Raw genomic sequence first — 22,834 nt, 5'->3', positions numbered from 1 at the left:
CCCCCAAAATAAGCAGAGCTGCTCTGAGTAACTAAACAGCTATTCTACTGCATTTATCTCCGTTTCAGGGAGCTTACTTCGAGTAGCGCTCTTGTTTGAAATCCTGCCAAAACTTTCATGGAACACCACCTCCAGAATGACACTCCCCTCTCGGCAAAACACCACGGGCAAACCAGAACAGCGCAACGGGCTTTAGTCAGCTGTAGGCAGCAAATCTAGATGTTGAAAGCTGTGAAAATAATTATGACCGCAAACCTTCTGCTTATCATGAAAACAAATTGATTTTTTCCCACATATATTATATTTGTTTGGAGCATTTGCTTTCCTGTAAATAGAAGACCTGCACAGGCGTAGCAGCCCACAACAACCCACCTCCTGCCAACATACACCAGGATGATAATGAGTGACTCATCATTGCTAATTTGCTGTGCTAATTTTATCAGCAAACTTCACAGGCTTGAAGAAACCTTGCTATGGCAGAAAGGCTGAACAGCTTGATGCGTTACACAAGCAAGGTTGCAATGTCAAAAGAAGCGCTGTGTTCTCCAGTCAAAGTGATAAATGCCATTCAGCTCTGATGAAATCTTCAAAGACGCTTTTTAGGTTTTTCCCTCACGGTCAGCGTCGCACAGCCTTGATGTCGCCTTTGTAAAGGTACGAAGGCGACATCGGTGCCAAACTCAGTTATTCTTAATCACAGAAAACATGTTGGTTGCTGAGGTTTCCTTTGTTATGTATCTGCATCACTATGTAACAGATTGACGCACCAGTGGAACCAGCTGCCTCAACTAAATCCAGATGCAGACATCAGATCACAGTCCACCGTTATTTCATTACTAAAGCTGCTTCACCAAACTCTAAAATATCTACTAGCAAAGCAGGCCAAACGTTCTGTTGCTGACTACATGAACAAACACAAAACAAACTTCCTGCATCTGAGGAACCAGTGTCCTCACAGGAATAGTTAAACCAGTCAGTGCAGTGTGCGAGTGGCTAACAGCAGAAAATGAAAGAATGTCGTTACAGCCTTTGCAGTACAGCACATTTAATTTCTGATGAGCCCTCCAGAAATGGTAACACAAACACATGAACTGGACATGGAGCTTCTGGTTAGCGATCTACATGCTTCACCTGCATAACCAACGCTGCTTTGCTGCTTCCTCAGTCAGAGCAGATAGAGGTTTTTGACAAAATGACAAAAAATAAAGTGAAAACCTTCAGACTCGTCCTGACAGGCGTCACGGCGATGTGCAGTGTTTAAACAATCACTTTTACAAAGTTTGTGCTTCAGTTTTCTTGTGTTTTCTTTCTGTGCTGCTTAGCACTAATTAGCCAACGTTATGAATGCAGTCTGCCACCCAAGCTAACAGGTTATCACTGATAAATTAGCGCTCCAGGTTTCATCCGTATAAGGTGACGTCATCTAGAGCTGCAGAAAAAATTCAGATGGCTCCTAAAATATGACAATGATTTTTTAATTTTACAGCCAGGATTACAAAATAAGTCGAGTCGAGCGTCATACTCAGGTGATAAAAGGATAAAAAAACAACTCAACTACATCGTGGCAGCCAAAACACAAATGTTTGAACACCACAAGCACTGGGTGACATCACCTCCACATCCACGCTCTGTAAAATAAATATTATAGCGCAACCATTTTATTATAAAAGAAACTGTGACCGCTAAGCTAACTAGTTTAAATATTTCTATTAACATTAATCTCAAAACAAAGTAAAATAATAATTTTTTGACATGCTGGTAACCGACTTGTCCACCAGTATGGTGCTGACTGCAATGTAAGGCGACCGACTGGAGCATTTGAAAACGTGAGTGTGTGCGACAGCAACTCCACGTGTGTTTAGCAGTATGTCAGTTTGGCATAGCTATTCCTCTTATTTCAGTTCTTATATAATGGAGATCATTCCAGAAAAATGTGACAGCCAACTCGCCGTGACGCAGTCATGTTGAAAGGGCCGAGTGCCGCAGGGAGAAAACAACATCACTACAGATCACAAATGTTATTCACTCAATGGAGATAATGAAACACACACACACATGTTGGGTATTCATATCTTGTGGGGACGTCTAATTGACATAACGCGTTCCCTAGCCCTTTACCCAAACCTTAACCATGAAAATGAATGCCTAACCCTGACCGTGACCCTAAACCTAACCATAACCCAACTGTAACTCTGTCACTAAAACCATATTTTGAGTCTCAAAAATGCCTTCAAACTTGTGTGAACCAGGATTTTGGTCCCCATAAGGGCTGTTGGTCCCCACAAGTATAGTAAACTTCAAATTTGTGTCCCCACAAAGATATGAATACACGCTCACACACACGCACCAAATGAATCTTTGCAAGTTACCGTATCTGAAGCACCTTTTGACCTGTAATTTATACACGTGCCTGTTTTTAATCAAAGCATGCAGTTTGTGATTATTCAGTATTTGAGCTGACTCGACTGCATTTGTTTTATCAGAACAAAAATACGCCCCATTTCAAGGTGTTACAACTTTGACATTCCCTCTTTTCAAAGTTTTTCCAACAAAGACACTGTAAATGTTTCATAAATTGAAATGTCACGACCTGGCATTTAAGCTAGTTGATTAAAAAAAGAAAGAAAGAACATCAACAAATAACTTCACTGCATGGGAAATCTATTTTCAAACACTAGCATTGCTGAAGTACGCTTTGTTGCCTGTGTGAGAAAGGGAGAGAACGACAGTAAGGGACAGTGAATCATGTGGTTTGAGGCATGGTGTCAACATCACCCACCGAGAGCAATCTGCTGTGGTGTAAGGATGGGGCTTTCTCTGCCAGGATAAATCTTAGTTGGCTAAATCTGAATAAAATGATTTATTTTCTCTTATATTTTTAATATTTTTAAACCTGAAAACAAAAATCAAGATTTCAGACTACGCAGATTTGTAAAAGCTAAAATCATTAGCTTCACTACACTTCGTCGGTGTCTAAAATTAGCAAAATGTCAGCAAATCCTGAGATATTTTTAGCTGTGTGACATTTCAGAAGTCAGTTTGTGGCTTAATGATTCTTCTCTGTGTGTAGGTTACAGTTAAATGATGGCTACTGTTTCAGGTCCAGATGTGACAGTGGTGCTATTGGGGACCTGTCCCCGTCAAAGAGTCTGTGGGTGGAGAAGCTTGGTTTGTGGATAAGTTGTCAGCGGTTTATTTATGTGATATCAGAAGTGTTTTAAGTTTTTAGCGAATATGATTTAAATGCAAACAACAGAACTTATGTATTCCCACATAAAACATCTTGTTTAAGTGCTATTTTAAAATCCCAAGAGCTACAATTCTTATCTCTGACTTAAATATTCAACAGTGTCTTGAAAAGCTATAGAAAAGAGCCGCAGCGTTAAAGCCAGCAGCTATGTGTTTCATGGGTTACACAGAAAATGGTCAGTAAATTTACTCAGCTGTGGGTGAGTGTTATTTCTCTCATCTGGCAAATAACAAAAAAAGAAAAGTTGGCTGTTTCCTGCCTATTCTTCTCACCCTCTGTAGATTTTAAGCAGAACCGTGGGAGGACTTCACAAACAAGCAACTGCATTATGTTATCTGATACCAGTTATATCAGAGCGATGCAAATCTGCGATTTTAAATCCTAAAAGACTTGCAGTTTAATATACAGGCATAATCGCAGTTGTAATGTTGGCAAAAATAACACTTTTTCTCCTTCAGTTGATAGGTTTTTGATATGATAAAGGCTACAACGATAATATTATTGTTTAGATAGCTTATAAGATGCAGACATACAGCTCTTGGGCCGTCACTACAGGACGTCGGTGATATAGCAGGGCTGACTGTAAGTATGTCATCATCGTTATCTATCTCAGACCTCGTGTCCATTTATCTACGCTTCCATGATTCCTGGCTACCACTGTTTACAGACTGATGGGTTTACTATGCGGTGGTAGGGGGTGCGTAGCTTGTTGAAAACCTGGAGTGTACAAAAACAGCTCATGCATGCACAATGTCTGGTGTACACTCCGTCTCTATTAATATTTGAAACCCCGCAGCTCCATCTCTTATCGCTCCGCTTCTCCCCTACCTCTGCTACCCTTAGAGCAGCTTCATACAATCCATCTGGTTTGTACTGACTGCACCCTCAGTGAGGCAGAGGGGGGGTACGCTGTGATTCATTTTAAGCAATCTCTGAATCTGGTTGCAAGACACTTTATGAAGTGAATTTATATTCACCAAGTGCATGAATGTCATCCTGCAGCTAGGTATCCCAGGCTATCTGTATGTCTTATGCTGATTATGGTTAAAACGCCTTTCAAAACCAGTCGGGTAGTTGAAACGTCCGTCAGAAAACCAACAATAAAGCAGAGACTTAGAAAAGGTGTGCTGTCCCGAGCTCCGTGTCAATCTCAAACATATCAAACAACAGAAAGTTGTTCATAATTTCCATTTTGATGTCTTAAGGCTGGGCTTCCCTGCGTTTTTCCTGCACCGATGTTTCTTCTGATGTTCATTAGTGTTTGAACTCACATACTGATCCTCCGGGGACTTCAGGGATAATGAGTCGAGCGCAGGGTTTTTCCTGCACACAAGGATTTTATAGCCTTTTTTAATATTAAAACAGGTTTTACCAGAGGCAAACAAAAAAGCAGCAGCACTGTGACAACAGATATTTTTAATTAATGACAGTTACATTAAATTAAGAGACTCACTGCCTTTATTGTGTATGAGACAATCATGATATCCACAATCCGCTGTTAATTTTTAGGTTTAAGTAAATCCACACATCCACAAATAAATACAAGAATATACATAATTACGTGCATCTCTTTAAACACAGTCTCTTTAAACCTGCAGTACTAATTATAGCTCGCCAATTAATCACTGACAGCTGTAATTATGCTAATTCTGATGTGTAATCTGATCAAGGTGAGGAGGACCACACAACAGGCTCTCTGTCCTGCCGGACATGCTGGAGAAATTCAGTAATAACAGCAGCAGCAGCAGGACTGAGTGAAAATTGGTTAAGACCAAAACAATCTGATCTGATAAGCCACCATGCCGATTCGACTCGGTGTGGCGGCTGATTAGCGGGGCAAGCATTAGCATGTCGGCTCGGGGCCACTGTGGCACCTAAATGAGCCTCATTAATTTAAGAATGCATCTTTTCAGGAATGAAACACAAAGTAAGAACAATAGTTGGCCACCCACAGCACAGCAGCGACAACAACAAGCACCTTTAAGAGCGCAAACCTCTGCCAAGGAGGCGTGAATTTGTGTATTTTTTTTGTTTTAACTGTTCACTGTCAACCTGACTTTTTGTTTTCCTTAACAACAAGTAATCAAGATGTTTGATTAAAAAAGGAGACGTAGCATAACTTGCAGATTTCAGTCTAACGTTAGCTACCAAGCTGATACTGAAATCCCCCAAAAACTGCAGCAGATGTTCTCAAAAACACAAAGATGGCTGTTTGTATGTTAAGTGATGTGTTTCTGATTATGTTTTGTCGCGGATTGTTTATAATCCATCTCGCAGTGTCACAGCGGAGGCAAACACGAGGCTGGTCATGAAAATAATCTTCGCTTTCATATTTTACATCAATTAGATGTCAGTTTGAAGGTGAAGTGCTGACCACCACCCTTTGTTTTATCTCTGCAAACGTAATGCGATAGTCCCGAGTCTGTCAGCTATGTAGTCTGTGCTTGTGGTGAGTGTGTTTGCTCGTGTTCTGTGATCACATTTGGATTTCTGTGCGCTATTTCCAAACATGTGTCTCTGCAGATCTGTGCACAGACATCCGAGGAGGGTTTTTCCATTTGAAATGATCTGAGAATTATGCTTAGAATGACAGATAACCAACGCAGACATGGGTGATGGATTTTTATTCCTGTGGGGGCGCTTCCATTAGTAACACTGTACGGTTTTATCTGCGAGTCTGTCGGTAATTATTGTGTAAATTGTCTGTCTGATCAAATGGGCTGATCCGAGGTACACTAATGTGTGATGCTTGCCAAGCTGGTGTTGTCTTCAGCAAGTCAATTTGTGGATGTATGTGCATATGAACGTTGTAATCTAAAGAGGCTCAATATACAGCTGGCACAAAAAAGCAATCCATATGGTTATATGACACTGAGGATGCATCATTTGCACAATAATTTAAGATAAAATATTAAATTTGTTTGATTACTTATTTGTTTTTTTGGGGTTATTCGGGCCCATTTTCATCATTTCATTAATGAAATTCACTAAAAACTGCAACACACCTTTGGTTTCTGCACCCACATGCACTGGGTTATAGAATAAGACCAGTTCAAGTTCGTCATTTGTGAACAAGCAGGATTATTGTTGTGAAGAGATTCTACTACAGAAAATCTAAAAGGTGGATGCAGCTAACACCCATTAGTTTCCATTTGGAAGCTTCCATATGAGCCCTTTAGCTGTCTTGGTGTTTTGTGATGTGATTGTAAGAGTGACGAGTGGATCTTACTGTGAATCTGCACACTAGCCGGCTAACAACTGGTCAATCACAAGTCGTTAGCCAAAATCTATGAAACGGACTTGATCAGTATGACTTGAAATAGTTGACTGACAGAGCACCGCTTTCCCACAGACATGTGAGCACTTACAGTATCTCGTGGCACTGATTCGTCTGCCATTTTGAATGCATGACAATCATGGTGACAATGTAGGATCAAATGAATAAGGCAGCAGTCACACAGGCTGCGCTGCGACCATCTGGCAACCACCGGAAAAAACGTGTTCTACCCAAACAGTTGGCAAAAACCTTGTGATCGCTTTAGTCACTTGGATGAATGACGAAACATTTCTCCCTCTGAAAACAACATCCAGATGAACACAATCGACCTTCTGGGATTTGGTCACTAGCATACTGGTGCGGTTGTAGTTTATAGACGTGTCCACAAACATGATCCAGCGACTCTCTGAGGAGTTGTGAAACTGTAAAAAGTGCAACATGAACAGGAAGCAGATTCTCTTTGTGTTCAAGGTAAAAATGATGCTTTTTCAAACATGTTGGTGCAGCGCTGAGGCACAAGTTTTCCTCTGAAGGTGAACCTTCTACAATTCCTTTATACATGACACTTTCTAAAGTTTAGTTACTGCTCATTTAGCAGTTATAAATACTACTACTACAAGCTAATTACAGGCAAATGTGGCAAAATGTTAATAACCAAAAAAATCAATCTGAGACGTTTGGTGCAGAAACTTTTTTGCAACCCATTAGCAACAGCCAGCAACCTCCAGGAACCCCTGCAGCCAGTCAGGAAATGCACATTTTCCTGGTGGTTGTATCATATCTCCAATATGGCAAAAAACTTTTGAGCAGAGTTCTCACATCACGTGACGAACTTTAATATGACAGAAAGCCCTATTCAGACATGAATGGCATAAATGTCTGAAGTAAAGTTTAAACAGTGAATGGCTGCAGAATTAAAGCACTTTGGAATCAGATGATTCTTTCTGATACACCTGTATATTATCCAAGGGGTTTTATTACATGCCACAAGTGTAGAGTCATACCTACAGTGACTATATTTACAATATGTCAGAACCAAATAATAATACCCACCTAATAATTTATCCAAGAGGTATACAGAGCTGCTGTTAAAGTGAAGATATGTAAACACAATCCCGGCATTGTAGCGATAAAAAGTTCAATCACGGTCTAACGCTCTGTCTGGCAGTTTGTGTGGTTTAAAACAGATGTCACTGAACACTAAGCAGACTGAGTCTGCAGGATTGAATCTACACTATCAGCGACAGCAGCTGCTTATTGCAGATTTGCCTGAATGACTGCACTGTTTTCACATCTGGTCACTGCTTTCCAGCTTCCAAAACAAATGCGGGCTTTGATACCGGACGCTTCGCCGTCGGTCTGGTCAAAGGCGAGGATGGACGGGCAGACAAGTTCAATAACCAGTTACATGCTGGAAAAAAAGAAAACGACAAGCAGATTAACAGGGTGTCGGTAATAAGTGTGAAAAAAAGCAGCTCCGCTCCAGATGCGTTCTTCACATATAAAGACGCGTTAATCAAAGCGATCCGGTGCTCTGAACCGCTCTGGCTGCTGGATCACACATAACATATGAGGCATCTGAAGTGAGACGAGCCAAAACACTGGAACATAATTCTATTAAGAAATAAGACGATGTTTATTTTATGATACTTTACAATGCTGATGTTGATTTTCACACAGCACACTGTGCTCATCATCAGCAAAGCATCCTAATCAGCTGCTTTCCAAGAGCAACATCAGAGGGAAATGATTTATGAGGATGAGAATCTGAGATTAGAGGACAGATGATGGAAGGAACTTTGAGGCAGAAGCCAATTTTTACACAATCACGTCTCCTCTCTACCAATAAAACTAATACTGTTCCAGCCAGGCTTTCACTTTGACCGAATAACTTGTTCCTTGTGTTTCTCTGGATTTGATTTTTTAGGTAGACACACTTGACAAGCTGCTACGAGTAAAGACATCGGCCCAAAGTACAGTACTGTGCAAGCGTCGTGAGCTTCCCCTCATTTCTTTATGTTTTGCTTCCAAAGAAACAGATTTTTTTTTCCCAACGTGAGCTTGAGAAATTCATTTTGATTTATTTCACTGAATGCATGCGAAATACCAAAGATAAAGCCGTTTAAAAGGCAGCAAAGTGATTCCCAAAGAGCTATTAGCTGAAAATTTGACACTTCCCAGCAGGTTCGCAGTGTGTCCTAAAAAATGTTGATGAAACTGGATGAGTGGAGGATAAAAGCAGCAGATGAACACTATTTGAAAGTCATGTCCTTAAGAAAAAGGAAAAAATCCAGTAAGGACCTGAGAGTCGCACCTGTACCTTCAGCTGATCCATCTGCTGTTCACCGAAACCTCATCAGAAAAGGTCTCAGTAGAAGGATGGCTGTCAAGCAGGGAGAAAAGGCTGAAGTGTGTGAATATGAAAAGAAGAATTCAGAAGAGAGATATTACAGTGAACACATGCAGCCATCTGTAAAGTACGGTGAAAACTCTGACACGGTTTGGGGCAGCATTTCAGCCTGAGCTGGAGATCAAAACAGATGAAAATATAAACACAGAGAAGTACCGTCAGAATCTACAAAGGGTTTGGCAGCAGATTCACTTTTCAGCATGACAATGATCCCAAATGCAGTAAAAGGACACCCGGATGGAAAAACACAGAGTGGGACACCATCAGTCATGGACTGGCCTCCCCAGAGCCCAGACCTCAGCCCTACTGAAGCAGTGTGTCACCAGAGAACAGAACAAAAGGCAGAAACATCCAGAGGAGAGCTCTGACTGTCCTTCACAGAGGCTGCAGGACTCTTCCTGAACATGCTTAAAGAAATGAGAGAAAGCTACCTCAGAGACTCAGACTGTGCTAAAGAATAAAGGCGTTCATATCAAATATTGACTTTCCAGCTCGTTAGAATTTTACAAACAGTTTTTGCCAAACAAAAACAAAAACAGGCCTGTTTGCAAATGTTTCAATAAACAGCTGCACATTTTCTCATTTTTCTAGCCAAATATTTAAAATATTTGACTTTTTACATATTAAAAAAGATTTATTGTGGAAACATCGAACTTTGCTTCGATTCCTCAGGAAAAGTTTGATCTGTTTCCTGAGCAACGGAGACCACATCTGCTTTCGGCTTGTTACAGGGTTCCTGTAACTAAAACATGTGGTCATCTAATCTTCTGCATCTGGTCAGCGTCAGACTGATCAGGAACACGTCGGACAGAAATATATGAGGTGACAGAGGAAGTTGCACAGAGAGATATTGACACAAAGATGCCATGTGACGTGAGACGAGCAGGTGGATGTTGGTTTCGGGAAAACAAACTGGAGTTTGGATCGCTTACACTGCAGCGGGCAGATGTGGTGAAGAATCATACTCGAATTTGGAGTCAGTCAAATCTGAATAAACAGAAACAATTTTCCTATTTTTAGATACAAAGTGACTTACCGGCCTGTTCCCAATTCCTGTTCGTGTAGCCCTCCAAATGTGCACTGCTGCATTGCTTACACATGTATAAAAACCGTGTACTTATGACACCTATGAAATATGTCTAGCCTAGTTCTTTTGGTCATAAAGATTCAATCATCTGAAGGAGTAACCTCGGCAGCACCAGCACAAAGTCTACAGCTGAGCTACCTTTTCTTCTTAAATCTGGTGCTTTGGTCACTGTGCACATCGCCAACTCGCTGAAAAATACTAAAAAAAATACAGAAATGCTGTCAAATGCTTTTTCACCCAGCAGCATCACATCACATCGTAGCTGGGTCAGTGTCAGCTATCTCGCCAACACCGCACTAAATATTCATTACTATAATGGCGGTGAGGCACAATACTGCTGGCTGTGTTTCCAATCACAGAAACTACGGGAATGTTACAGCCACACACACTCACACACACGCACACACACACACACACACACACACACACACACACACACACACACACACAGAGAATAAGGCATTGGCTGGATATTTAGCATTACAAATAATGGAAATTAGGAGCAGGTCTGGCTTGCATTTCTGTATGGAAAAGGGCTGTTTTTTCATTAGAAGATGTAAGCAAACAAATATGTGCTTGTGTCGCCAAATGTGGATTGTGTGTCTGTATTCGTGTGCGTGCGTTTGGGGTCGATTCAGAAGCGAATGCTTGTCGAGCCGTGAGGTGGATGTTTGCGGTTTAGGAGTGTCTGCTCAGCGGGAGCAGCAGATGACGAAGCCAGACATAGCTGGCCACGATGCTTTATGATTTTCTATACTTTTTTACGCCACCATCTTCACCCTGGGATAAATGAAACAGTCGTTAGGAAGTTCTCTGCAGGGTGCCTTCACCTGAGCCCCACGGGGGCAGGCCTCATGTTGTGAACCGCGGCGATCAGTCTTTTCAAGATGGCCCTCTTCGCTTCCTGACAGTTCCTCCTCGCCGGGCACCCAGCACGAAAATGAAGACTATTTAGGAGGCGCACAAGGAGGACGGTAAATGTCCCCTCTTGTCAATAGCACAGCGCAGGTCAGAGCTGTCTCTGGCTCTCAGAGATAACGTATCTATTCAACTTAAGATATCTTGCTTTAAAGACATGCTCAACCTTAAGGCTTATACTGATCAAAACTGGGACAGCAGAGGCCAAGATATCCAAACCTCCAGGTACTAAGTGAAATCAAAATCCAGACTGTGCTGTATATAACATATAAAATATATAAAATAAGTGCCTGCATGCTTTCTAATGACCAGCAGGGGCGTTTTATTGCAAAAGTAAACCAATGAGTGTGTTCACTTGTTTTTATTGTAACAAAAATGAATAAATCAATAATAGTAATTATAAAAAAATATAAAATAACACTTAAAAATCGAAGCCAAGTTCTTTGAATGATGAGAAAAAAACAACAACAGCTAAACATCGACCACTGACATGAGTCGGTGGCATCTTGTTCGCCTAAAGACCCCAACAGTCAACGACGCTGATGACTTTTTAAAATTTGTTTTACTGCACAGCTGCAACATATACACATATTTGCACGGCTTACAATGAATCAACCTAACACAGAGGAGCAGGGCTTGTGACATTCAGCTGAAATGGGGGTAAATGGAGGAGATGTAGCAAAGGAATGGGGGAAGAGTGCAGGATCCCCTGGTACTTGAGCAATTCTAAAAATAGAAACACTGGAGCAGATACACCGAATGGAAACTGACGAAGAAACTGCGAATATCCACTGTGTTGTAAAGCCGAATACCAGGAGTGATGTGTGCTGGCATCATGCGCCGATATAAATGACACCGCTGTTTATGAACTCTGTCTCGTACCGAACACGAAGCCGCTTCATTTCTCACTGACAGGTAATGTTACCCCTCATTTGGCCACCATCACTGGAGGGACTCCAGCTTTGAACGAGTCCTGTAGTCAGCAGATGTCACCTTATATATAATACCGAACGTGTCTCGCATGTTTCAAACATATTTTTTTCTTTTTGTTGACTAGGTTGTCTCCACAATAGATGACGAGAGCGTAGTGGTACATTTCTACAACAAAGCACTAAAAACACGCCACGTTAGTATCCACACACACAATCCCTGTAAATCACAGGACTGAACTCACCGTTCTGCAGAGAACTCTGAGGGACAGCAGCTATTTACCACACGCTGAACCTGAAGGAGAAAAAAGAAGATTATTAATAAAATGTGTGACATGTCAAAGGTCCTGGACACATTTCTGCTCCATCAGTCTCACATATATCTAAATAACTATTAAAAATACTGAGATATTACGGTGATGTTGTGTCCAGTTAAAACGAACAGCCCATTTGTCATCGTCGTGTTATGGACTGTAGTGTCACGCACAGAGTGTATTACTTCTTAAAGAGAGCTGACATGACTTCTTCTGAAGAGATGCTGGAAAATCATCCCGGAGCAGAAATGAAACAAATCAAGGTCAAGAATCTCTCCCGGCATCCAGCACAGTCACGGATCACCACGGCATGTGAAGAAACTGCCCGGCCACCATCCCTGACCCCGCCCCGGGCGGCTCGCTCGACTCTGACCAGCAGCGAGACGCAGCACAGCAGCAACGAACAAACAGTGGCAAGAAACACGCAACACATCCGAGGAGCCTTGTAAACAGGGAGCAGATGCTGAGCCGTTGTCCAATCGCATTAGTAACTGTTAGAGACAGAGAGGTGTCCCGAAAACAACAGGCAGAGTTGACACTAGAAAGGTTAGCATGGACTGAAAGTGAATGGCAGGCTTCTAAATGAATTAAAGTTACTCGTCTCACACTTCCCTGCAAACCTGTCCTTCAACAGTGACAAAGAGCGAAAAGAGCAAATGCCACAAAGTTTAAGAGTCAGTAACACATTTAACGCCGACACCGGGAAACGTGCATGAGGAATAATGCTCTCACACAAGTTTCATTAAATGTGTGTGTTAAGACTTTAAATTAAGTAACACTGTGGCTGTTAACCCATAATCCACTTTATGAAATCACTGCAATATCATTTATACTTTACATAGTAGGGCTGCACGATTAATCGTTAGAAAATCGCGATCTCAATTCATACTTATGTGCGATCTTATTTCCAAATGACGATTTAAAAAAAAAAAAAAAAAAGACGACGACGATTGTACCACATTTTGATCCGGGACGTAATCTGCATGAAAACAAGCGCTCACTCTTCCTGCTCAACAAATGACAAGGGCGGAGCCTTATACCACGTGATACAGAAGCTGGCTGCTAAAATTGGCAGGGAAAGAACAACGGAGAGCACGTCAGGGATGACGAGAAAGTGACAGGAGAAAATCCGTCCCGGTCAACCACCCAAACCTCAATAACGGGAACCTTATACAGCGCTTCCCTATACCCGTCGAACTCCCGTAGGCACAAAGAAATTACAGAGACTATCACTTATCACCTGACCAAAGATATGGCTCCCATCAACACTGTGCAAAACCAGGGATTTAGGAAAATGATCAACACCCTAGACAAACGCTACGCAGTGCCGTCCCGCAACTATTTTTCTATTGTTGCACTGCTCTATACACGCAGTGTCGAGCAACAGTGGAGACGGAATTACAAGCAGTACAACATTTTGCGGCAACGACAAAACGTGAGACATTTGTTGTTTTTATGTTTATTTATTGTTTTTATGTTCAGTCTCAACTGTTACGAAGTTGATGTGCAGTTAATAAGTGCAATAAATATTTATACTGGAAAAGAAAATCGTGAGAGAATCGTGATCTCAATTCTAAGCAAAAAAATCGTGATTCTCATTTTATGCAAAATCGTGCAGCCCTATTACATAGTATATAAATTTGAATAATTGAAACTAGCATTTCTTTGTAGCTGGAGCTTCACATTATGAGCATTCATTAGTCAAATAATGACGCAGTCGCAGGTGCATCAAAACGTTTGTCACCGACTTGTGTCCTCAAAACAAGACAGCCGTCATTTTTGCATTTTTTGACAGCAGATCAGTTTGAAATATCGCACAAGTGATGGAAGAAGAAAGAGCAGCCTAAGTTAGCTACTAGTGACAATCTGCACATCAGGCTAAACAACTTTCACTGCACACTGTTTGCAGACTAACACCATGTGCATGTGCAGGACCAGACAGCAGCTGCTCAGAGACTGACGGAACACACCAACTATTAGTTTGTTCCGGTATCCCCAAATTTCTCTGACCTGATGGAATAAAATATATTTGCTGTCACCAGCACTACCTATGTTTACTTATTGTCAAATCAATAACACCCAACAAACCAGTTACACAATGAAACATGAACTATTAACTGTGCATTTAAAAAAGACTAGCTGGGTCTGTATTGTGGACCACGTGGTACCTGCTGGGCATGCGTGCAACTCAGTCTGTGTGTGTCATACTCATATCTGTATTCAACACAGTCGCCAGGATGCATTAAATCTCTCTGAGCTTCCTCAAGGAGCCATCTTCCTCCAAATTACACTCAGTTTCCTCACAGTTAGGTTCTGTGCACCACCACAGAGTTCCTTAATTCAAGAGCTAGAACAAAAGCATAGCATTAGCTGTTTAGGAACTGCAGCATTTTTATACACGCCCTCATTTTCAGAAGCTCAAAAGTAATTGGACAAACTACTTTTATATACTCGGATGAAAATCCTTTGCAGACAATGACTGCCTGAGGTTTAAAACCCATGGAAATCATCAAATGCTGTGTTTCCTCCCCTGAGATGCTCTGCCAGGCCTTTACTGCCGCCTTCAGTTGCTGCTTGTTTGTGGGTGTTTTTGTGGGTCTTTGTGCTTTTACTTTTTGTCTTCAGTAACTGAAAAGCCTGCTCTGTTGGGTTGAGATCAGGTGAATGATTTGGTCACTGAAGATTCTCCCTTGAGAAACTCCTCAGTTTTGTAGCATTTGGATGAATCTGTGCAGAGACTACAGCCTCGTAAGTAATGTTTATTTACAAAGGGCCTGACACAGACCAGTGGTCACATTAAATAATATTAAATGCCATTAAAACAGCACATAAACAAGTTAAAATACAGAATAAATTAGACCAGTAAAATTATCAACAAAAAGGTTTTGAGTCCAGAGAGTTCGCTGTAACTGTAACACCCATCTTCAATCCGTGTACACTTTAGTATTCATCCCGCTGCTCCAATCAGCAGTCACATCATCAATAAACATGTGGTGTCCCGGTTCCGCTGCAAAGCCGTGCATGACCATGCTGTAACATTTCCTTCACCGTATTTGATGGATAATGTGTTAAGCTTTGGATCAGGAGCTTTTCCACCCCACAAACTGCAGAACTTTCTATCTAGGAGAAAACATGCAATCAACAAAAAATATGTCTTATTTAATTCTCCATTTCACACACCTCGTGAAATATTGGGTTGATGCTCAAGTCCCTGAAGGTCAGTGAAATACATTCTTCTCTATCACGAAATCAAACACCACGCCATTCTATGTCATGCCTATTCAATACACCCTGAATCAAATACTCCTCGTGCTCTCCATATTTACAAAAACACGTCTAACTTCTATCTGGTCCTCACGACCCCGTATTGATTTATCCTAAGTAAAGCTGACTGTTACAAATGAATGGCCTCGGCAGAATTTAGTGATCCCAAAACGTCAATACATGAGTAATGTCTGGGACACCGTCGCCTTGCATTGACTAATATTACCCACCATGTACACTCCATCCTTGGTTTCGTGCAGTACAAATACAGTAAAATGCGCAGTAAGAAAAAACAAACACTGCATATCAAACTGGAGAATCTACGAAGTGTGTGTATAACAGCTTTGGTTTCTTTTTAATAACACAGTGTAAGATTTGTTACATAAGCTGTGAGTCACCTTGTGTTTCCTCCCTCTTGTGTCTTATGACCGAGTATCACAACAGAGGAGGAGCAGAGGCTACACTAGCCATCGTGCCGCCTAGTCTCTCAGGGGGCGAGTGTATGCTACCGCTAATTTAGCAGCAGCAAATGCATCAATTTGAGTTTAAGAATATTCAGCTCCTGCTACTATCTGCTCTGGGGATTCTGCCTTGCCTCCTCCGCTAACTATCATGAGCAGAGGAGGAAAAAAGATGTGAGGCTCATGGTGACAGCACAGAGAACGCTGCTGGCTCTTGAACTGTGAGAATGTCTGAAATGAAACAATGCTTTAAGAAAGTGAAATCTCAGAGAAATGGAGGGTGATAACTTGAAATGACCCCTTCTCCCCACTAGCAGAAGCAAAGGTCTCCAACAAACATGGCTCCTGATTCAGTGTTTTTTCTCTCTTCCTTGCATAGACTCTGCACGCTTGGTGATTACAGCTGTACTTTCCACATGAGCAGCCAGAAACAGAGGCAGATGTTACTCGAGATAAACCAAAGACAGGAACTGGTATGCAATTTAATGTTAACGAATCACGAACGACATCGGTAGGTTGCTGATTCCTAAATGCGTTTTACATATCGTACGGCTTAATTTGTGAAACAAACAAAGGCTTGTCAAGTGCCAACTGCTGTTAATGAAGCCCTCTGTACGCTAATCCAAATTTTGAACACAGTCCAATTAACCCCGATTCCACACTGAGAAAAAGTTCACTTGTATTTTAACATCACATTTGCCAGAGGGCAAGACGCTCAAATCGGTGCTCAGTGATCTGTTTCTGCCTTTCAGTTAGAGAAGAGAGAGTCGCTGCCATGCACAAGAAAAGTGTAATAATATAATATTAATTCATCAGTGGGTTCACTAGTCATTTTAAAAACATTTGCATTCTCACTTCAGACCAAACTGCAACCTCTGGGGATGAAAAATGAAGCCAAAGATTAAGTGCCAGAAACTGCAGCTCCTCGAAGCGAATCAATCCCCACAGAGACCCGAGTTCAAATCCCCGACTTGACAGCAGAAATAAACATGTTTGCAGACTGGTACGAAAACTGCTTTGGTTGTCAACACAGTAGCTAACTGAGGGGATGCTTTGCCGTGAAGTCGACAGTTTACAAGCATACTCTGGATTGACATAAATGCCACGTGTGTCTTATGCTTATTAGCCACGTGGACTGATTGGAGTTCCAGAAACCACCAATAACTCCACGACACCGCTATCTTACAGCACCAACACATAAACGCCATTCATGCTTAAGATTGGTTGTTTATGGTATTCCATTGCACTCGCATTACATAATCCAACTACGGAAAACACCCCACCCGTGCAACCCTTTCCCAACAGTGTCAGTGAGCGAGCTGTGAAGCAGCCTCCAGTTTCGATCATTGATGAGGAACAATGGAAGTTGGGAAACGTCTTTTAATTACATAACCTCTCTCATTGACCTCTGTGTGACATTTACTACCCACGATTCAGAAGTATCTGTAAGAGTTACCACTGGGTGGAAGCAGGTCAAAGTGACATAGTGGATAATGCTATGTAGGTGATAGATGACTGCAGCAAACTTCAGCGCGCTTCAGCATCATTATGCAGATGGTGTGACAGCCGATGGTTTTTTGAGGCTGTTTGCTGCCAAAAAGCCTTCACTTTTAAAGCTGAAGTCAGGGATTAGGATGAAAGTCACATACGAGGGAAGTGCGTGAGGGAGGAGTAAATGACTCACTCTCAAATACTCCAAATGCTGCTGCAAAGGTATCTTTGGGGAATTAGCATCTTGTCTCTCCTATGGAGCTGCTCAGCGGACCATCGCAGATGGCTTTAAATGTTAGTTGCTGAGTCCGTGTGAAGGTGGGTATACGCGGTCAGCAAATCCACCCTGGTTAATAAATTATTTTAAGCTACGTGCAGCAGCATAAACCTTTCCACCCTTTGAATTAAAGAGGTGATCAAAGCTGCCCTGCTAATGTCAAAATATGACATGAAGAAACAACTGATGCAACACAGGGTTTCATATTTGACACATCAAGTTGAGTGTCACAATGAAATAAAGAACAACAAAGCACAGAGTCGAATCTTCCTTTTACAAAAATAAACTTCATGTCTTCCTAAAAACAGAACCAGTGTGTCCAAAGCTCTCCAGTGCCTATCTTATTTCCTTGTCCCGCCCAAGTCTCTGCCCACATCCTTTCTTTTCCCCCAACCATCTGTTTTTCTTGCTTGCTCAGAGAGAAATGCCTTTTTTGACACCTCTGACAGCTTTGTGCATCTTGCCAGCATTCAAAGCACCAAAACATCTCAGCCTAAACCCCACAAGACGCTACAGCAGGTTCAGTTTCGACTGATTCTCAGCAAAAAGTAGAGAAATAGTAATTAAGCCCAAAACTCAAACAAATTCTTTAAATATTACTAATGCAAATAAAGTCAGCATCTGAGGATTACATAAACCAATTCATTAACTGATAAGGAAGTAAAACAATCCAATTTTATGAACACCATAAATTAATCTCATTTCACTTAATCAAAATAAAACAGGCGATCTGTCAACGCACAGCTAACTGATCTGACCGCTGCATTTCCCCATCTCTGACTCAACCATTTCACCAAGGGGTATACCACAAAATAAATGAGACACTCTTGACATTTCAACAGAGGACAAAAATACAAATACTTCATAAATAATAGTCACCTCATCAAGAGAAATTATACCTGAGAGCCACTTTTACATAACCCAGCGTGGCACGGCTTACGCACAATGTACTGTAGCAATGTGCAGACACACCATCGGTCTGATTAACCCTTTGGCTTATAATGTCAATTATTCAGAGCCACACATTAGAATGGAAGCAACGCGCTGTTGTACTAAAAGAGGTCAGTGTTGTTTGACTGAGCACATTACTTACATTTTGACCTGCGGCGTCTCCGACAGCAACAGTGATTGCGCATGTTTGCATCCATATATGTTTTACACATATTAGCTGCTCAAGGCATTAACAAAATGTATGTAATCTGCTCTTAGCTCTTCATCTGGACATCAGTAGTTAGTTATGCACAGTGACTTTAGCCCTGTAGTCATTTCAGAGTATTTAAGCCTTAATTCTGTTACACTATAAGCAGTTGGTATGAACACGTAGTAACTCAAATTTACAATAAAAAAATAAGAGTCCTATAATCTGCCATAGTGTGATACATCCAAATTAATTTGAAGATATCTTTATGAAGGTGAATATGCGGAATTTTCAGGCAAAGGATAAGATTTCTGGTACCTGGAGCTTTCTGGTTTATTCTGTTGTAGCAGTGTTGGCCAATCATATTGGGGCCTGCTTTGATTGCATGCAGGTAAATCATCCATGTGGACAGTAAAAAAGGGATTGCATCTGCAGAAATGGAATCTCACATCAACTACTGTCTAATAGTGATTTAGCTTTTATTTGCTCTTCAAAATTTATCTGCACTCGTACTAATCTCCAGACGCAACAGGAAGTCCTGGCCTGGATATGTGCTGACTGTACTGGAAACCCAAAAGAACTGTCCCCAAAGGCTAAGTCAGCAGATCAGAGGATGGACTGTTTTAGAAGAAATTATTATTATTTATTTTTATTTTTTTTGTGCTTTAGGTGTCGCGGTCAGATCAGTCAGGTTAATATAATGGCAAGATTCAGAAGAAGCCAGCCATGTCAGTGATCACCAGAACCTATGGCCGCAGCATCTTTTTTACCATTTCAAAGCATCAGTATCACAGGGCTCTTACAGATGGCAAGATAAGCAGCTCCACAACAGCTACAAAGGTCTCTGAATCGCAAACAGGGCCCGCCACGTGGCTCTAACACTATAGGAACCAGTGCAGGATGAGAAAGGAGAGCTCTGGATCATTAAGAAAAGTTCCCATAGGAAAGTACAACTTTTCCAGCTAGACATCATCCTCAGATTCACCTCTGCTAAGACAGCGATCACAGACTATTCTGTGTGAGGAGGGAAAGCAGACTGCCCGAGTGAAGAAGGAGTCGCACACAAAGCTTGCAAATGTACCGAAGGACAGTAAGGGCAACCATCCATCATATGGAAGTCAGCTGAAAGGCTTCAGGACACCATTAACTCCGCATTTCCTAAAGTACCTAGGAATCCCTGGCTTTGGGCTCAGAAAGGTGCTTAAGGCTGTGGCAGATGAGGCAGAAGAAGGAAGCTTCTGGCACTGGTACAGAAGGAAGGACAGGACACAGAGGTAAATACATGAGCCCTACAGTCTGTAGTAGGGAAACATGCCGAGAACTGTTCCACCACCTTGGGCTGTTCAGAGATGAAAGGAGTGAAATACAGGTTGACGGATGGGCTCCTGGCTGACTACTGTACATCAGACAGCAAAACCTAGTAACTGGCTAACCTGTAGGGGTCTTTTGTTTTGTTTTTTTGTTCCCAAAATAGTTCCCTTTAGGTGCTTGGTACTACAGAGTTTTGACCTCAGTACATAATAATGAAGTATTTCCACTATAAAACCTACAGTTTCCATAAAACTGCGATGACTTTGAAGTTTGGCTGGCGTGTGAGTGCGGTGAACAAACCGCTTTGCTTGACATACAGCTTTATGGGGAGTAAAACCCACATCAGTCCACTATGCAGTTAAGCTGATGAGAGACAACAGAGACAGTGCTGGTCAGCGGTGAAGCCGAAGCCCAAAACGTCTTGCAACAGCCTGTTTATGCATCTCTGCCACAAAAATCAACAGCTTCTGTGAGGTCCAGTTTGACTTGGATTCTTACAGACTCCTGCATGTTGGAGCTCTTCCCATCAAGTGCTTTTGAGCTAAATACCACAGCAATACCCCATTACACTCGCTGCTCTTTTAAAACTTTCACTGTGAGATTTAACTCAAATGTGTTCTGACTGGAAGTCAACAAGTTTCTGATTAGCATGTTGTACACCTGGCATACACCACAGATGGGTTGAGTTAGCCAGCATCCTCTGTGGCCTGCAGGGTTTAGCACTCGCTCTTCCTGTGCTCGTGCCACATGTAAACACACACAAACAAGGTCCTGACCCAAATCAAGTGCAAATCACACCAGTCACCTGATGGAATTATGACTCTGTCTGGCAATCTGCTAAGTCTACAGGTCAGAAACTTAACATTTATGTAACAATAAGAATGACTTACTGACTCACTAATCTTTTTAAAGTCTTTCCCCCATAAAGAAAACATCTGAAGACCTCCCCCAAGTTCTGTCACCTCACTATATATCAACAAAGACGTGGTTTGGTGACCATTAGAACCGTTTCTGGCTTTTTCCAAAGGCAGGTGCATCAGCAGAGACCACCCTCACTAACTTCAGAAACCAGCTCAAATCTAGTCATTTTGTTCTATAAGCAGGCCTGAAATATGACAGAATATATAATCATAATCCAAGCTGCAAAGAGTTAAAGCGTGCACAATACCAACATGTAAAATGTTCACGGGCCAACACCCCTTTGAAGGGCTTTTATTTGGACACATTTTCCTTCAGAGTCATCATTTTTTCCAGAGGACACAACTCCCAGAACATAATATCACTCTGACAACCCATCAAAATGTGTTCACAATGATATGTGGCAGCAGTGGACCGACTACCTCGGGATGGATGCTTGCTGAGTATACTCTGTGCAGAACAGGTGAGCTAACCTAAAAAAAAATGAAGTCAACAAGATGCTATCCAAAGTGGGGGTGGAAACCGTTCCCCTGAGTTTTCATAAAAAGAAAAGGTATGAGGAGAGACTTATCGTAAGCAGTAAGCGCTCCATGCAGGAGAATGCGGTAAATAAGGCTTGCATAATGCATTCAAGCTGTAAAAGTAATTAGTCTCTTTATTTTCTTTCTGCAATACTTTCTCGCTGAGCACACCTACTGCCTGCTTTTGCACAATTCTACACAAATCCATGAAATGAGGAATATGTTTAAGCAACTGAGTGCAGGAATTATTGATGTCATACAGTGTGAAGATCTGAGTGCATCTATGGCTGTGAACACGACCTTAACATCATGCAGAAATTCTATTTTTAATCCCCCCCACACATACATCAACTTGAATGAGACGGGAAGTTATTTTCATTGTACTAAATTGCAAATGCACAGCAACAACGTTTCTGTAGATGTTTAACTTCCAGCTTCAGCTGGAATTGAAGGATTTACTAAAGTTATAGGAAAGCATAAATGTTAATAAGCAGGGGGCCTAGTTCGGTGTGGGCTTTCCCATCAGACGAGACAACTTGATAAGATGTAGACAGAAAATGTGTTGGGAAAAAAAATCTTTTCATGATGGAAACTATTCCCCAAACAAGATCTGAGTACAGACGTGTGACGTTTCAAGGAAAACCTAAAGCAAACCCTGTTCCACGAAACGGCACGATAGCGACAATCCATTCACCACATCAATCCGACCCTCAATTGGAAAATTCCAGTCAACACTGGTGCAGCACACTCACAACAGAGTGTAAATTAGTGGTTCTCAAACTGGGGTATGGTTCCCCCTGAGGGGATGCACAGCCGTTGAAGGGAGGGTATACACGTTAGGGTGAGATGATTCATAAAGAAATAAATCAAACAAACCCATTCAGACACGCAATGCCATCAAGACTTTGGAAAACTGGATTTAGATATAAATTTGTTAATGGATAATAAAAATTTTGTCTCCACCTGCTAATACATGACTATTTTATGTACAGCAGATGGCGTTGGAATGGAGCTGATTATAGCCAAGTCAAATCTAATTAAACCTTTATTAGAATAAAACCTTAATGTCTTATTGTGGATTTAACTGTTGCAAACCAACTGAATGATTATTCTGATTATAAAATGTTTGTTCACATATTTAGGGCACTGAGAGGAAACTGAATCATCTGCACAGCCTTACAGCATGGAGAATGGTGCCAACTGAACATATGGAAACTAGTAAGAGGGAAAGAACGGGGAGATGTGTTGTGGCCCGGCTATAGTGACGC

The 22,834-nt window shown here is 41.6% G+C and overlaps 1 protein-coding gene across 1 annotated transcript in view; it reads right to left on the bottom strand.

Moving 5' to 3' along the window:
• adarb1b (adenosine deaminase RNA specific B1b) overlaps window positions 1–22,834 on the bottom strand; it is a 120,591-nt gene that overhangs the window by 64,853 nt on the left and 32,904 nt on the right. Inside the window, exon 2 of the mRNA XM_084908074.1 lies at window positions 12,117–12,166. The gene's annotated coding sequence lies outside the window, so the exon portion shown is untranslated. The remainder of the gene's footprint in view (window positions 1–12,116; window positions 12,167–22,834) is intronic.

Source organism: Perissodus microlepis, chromosome 16 (assembly GCF_051167445.1).
Source record: "Perissodus microlepis isolate ML-2025 ecotype Zambia chromosome 16, ASM5116744v1, whole genome shotgun sequence".
Lineage (NCBI taxonomy): Eukaryota > Metazoa > Chordata > Actinopteri > Cichliformes > Cichlidae > Perissodus > Perissodus microlepis.
This window is presented reverse-complemented; position numbering and strand designations above follow the sequence as displayed.